Here is a 3,019-nt window from a genome sequence, read left to right on the forward strand (position 1 = left end):
TTTCAATGTAATGTTTTAAAGAATATTCTCAGCCTTCAGTTTTATCAAGGAGATTCTAATTGCTGTACCACTTAAAATGAAGCATTTGAGCAAATAAGCATTATATCAGAAAAAGCTTTTTCACTAAGCTTGCTAATTAGAGGTTTACAGGCCCTAGCTTTAGTCAGAATCTATTAGCCAGCATTAAAACAAAGAAATATCTATATGGCTAATGGAATGAAAGTACAAACAAAGAACGGAATAAGGAATTCTAGTTTTTATACTGAGACCTTAGGGGCTTATAATGCTATGCCTCTGCCTCTCTGACCGCCAGGTGCCTAGGGACTGCCAGAGAGACGCCAAAGGGATTTTGGACTAATTCTGAGTTCCATCATCATGTTTTGTACTATTCTTATCAATAGTTATTTAGACTGTTGAGACATAGACATAATACATGATTATTAGTATTAGTAAATAACTTATATTTACTATTTGTCTTATTTGGTAGCTATGTTAGAAAGAAGCTAGATATGAGCAGTGGAAGGAAAGCCTAAGGCAGAGTCCCAAGTCCTTGAGGGGGAATGACAGACACATGAGCTGGCGGCAAGGACGGTGATAAGTGGTTATACATTAGAAGCCTGGGAGTACAACATCCTGTCCTATGGCTTCCAAGACCTCGGGACTCACAGACAAAAAGCCATAGGTGGAGAGCATGTGCTCTCCTCTTCCGCCTTTGCCCCAGGGTAACCCATCATAATGCATCTCCATTGGGTGTAGAGATTACTTAAAAAAGTAAAAATTCTTGGGGTGCCTGGGTGGCACAGTGGTTAAGCGTCTGCCTTAAGCTCAGGGCGTGATCCCGGCGTTCTGGGATCGAGCCCCACATCAGGCTCCTCCACTATGAGCCTGCTTCTTCCTCTCCCACTCCCCCTGCTTGTGTTCCCTCTCTTGCTGGCTGTCTCTATCTCTGTCAAATAAAAAATAAAAAAAAAAAAAGTAAAAATTCTTTATTTAAACAAACTAAGTGTTCTCTCCAGCCTCTGAACTATAGCACTGCTTCTCCACCTTTCATACGGTGTGTAAGACTATATCCTGTCTACATGTCTGACCTCTTCTGCTACACTATAAGCAATTTCAGGGCAGGGTTCATGGGTTACAGGTCTTTCTTAGCCTCTTATATAACACAGCATCATGATTTGCAGATATGAGATGCTCAAATAGTATTTTTGAATCAGAATTTAGTTTCCCAAAAAGGATCTTTAGGACAATACTTCTTGTCTCCAAGCAGGCAGAGTTTAGGCCAGCAGATGAAACCTCACAGGAAGGGAAATCCAGACACCACTGAACCAGTGCCCGGCCAAGCTCTATTGGAGCCTAATCAGATGATAAAAATCAGTTATACAGATCCTAGAATTTGAAATTTTGATATTTTGTTCATTGTGAATGTTTAAATGTTAATTTTGATTATTCAGATTATTCAGGTTATTTAAATATTGCATTAAAATACTACTCATCTTGATATCTGTGGTTTTGACATCTCCTTAAATTTTGCATCTCACTCACCCCACTCTATTCCCAGCCCTCCAGTAGTCTTAATCAGACAGTAACTTCAGGGATCCAGGCTATTTGCCCATTCTCTGTATGATGCTAACCACTGTGTGGGTTAGGAAAGAGCTAGACAGACTACCAAATTCTCAGGCAAAGCTTATATGCTGTAATGTTGAACTAGGGTGTTAGCGCAGTCCTACAAGCACCATGCCAAGAAGGAAGAAAAACACAGACGGTCAGGAATGTGAGACTCAAAAGCCCCAGAAACCACCAGGATCATCCCTGGCACAGTGGAAACATTTCCACTGGGCCACAAGATTTTCCTTTCAGGCCCAACCAGATGGTAAACTGGAACTGTGGCTATACTTCTTGCCCTAGAAAGGAATGGTTCAAGAACTCAGGCAAACATGTATCAATATATAGCATCTATCAGTAAATATAGACAGGAGTACCTACAGGAGACATGGTTGATAAAGATAGGCATACCCTTTCTAGGGTTTGGGTTTGGGTTGTGTGTTATTTGCCTCCAAAGATGACCTTAACTCCTTACATCTTTACACATATGAGAAACATTCAAGTCTTTCGCAACTTCATAATCCACAGTTACCCATTATAGTTTACTGTTACACAATTTAAAATAAAATTGAAGCACTTAAGTAAAATCTCTAGACCTTTAATGATTTTATAACCATGACAGTGAAGAGATATCCAAAATTATTTTAATCCCAAACCTTCATTGTCTTAGGCCTGCTGACCTCCATTATCAGACTTAGCAGATGGCTTTTTTAAAATAATTTTTCAAGATTTATTTATTTATTTATTTGAGAGAGAGAGAAAGCACATGCATGAGCTGGGGAAAAGGCAGAGGGAGGGAAGAGAGAATCTCGAGCAGACTGCATGCTGAGCACAGAGCCAGATGAGGGGCTTAATCCCACGATCCTGAGCTAATGACTGGAGCCAAAATCAAGAGTCGAACACACAAACAACTGCACCACCCAGGCACCCTTAAATAATTTTTCAAAATGAATTTACTTATATCATCATGGGAAATAATGAGTCCTAAATGCCAAGAGAATAAAAAAGCTTCTTCACATGTTCTTTTTTGCTTATTTACTCTTTAGAGACAGAGAAGATCTATTGGTAGATTCTGCTTAGGTCATCCCTTGGCATTGATTTCAGAAATGCAAACAACCGTAACCAGTGTTCCCAGGTTTCAAATTCTTCTTGGTCACCTTTTCTTTAATGTCCTGGATGATCTATCACCCTATTTGCTTGCAGAAGTCCATTCTCTTTCTCTGATGTTNATGTGGTCCAGGGGCGCCTGGGTGGCACAGCAGTTAGGCGTCTGCCTTCGGCTCAGGGCATGATCCCAGTGTTATGGGATCGAGCCCCACATCAGGCTCCTCCGCTATGAGCCTGCTTCTTCCTCTCCCACTCCCCCTGCTTGTGTTCCCTCTCTCACTGGCTGTCTCTATCTCTGTCGAAATAAATA

This window comes from Ailuropoda melanoleuca, chromosome 19 (assembly GCF_002007445.2).
Source record: "Ailuropoda melanoleuca isolate Jingjing chromosome 19, ASM200744v2, whole genome shotgun sequence".
Taxonomy (NCBI): Eukaryota; Metazoa; Chordata; class Mammalia; order Carnivora; family Ursidae; genus Ailuropoda; species Ailuropoda melanoleuca.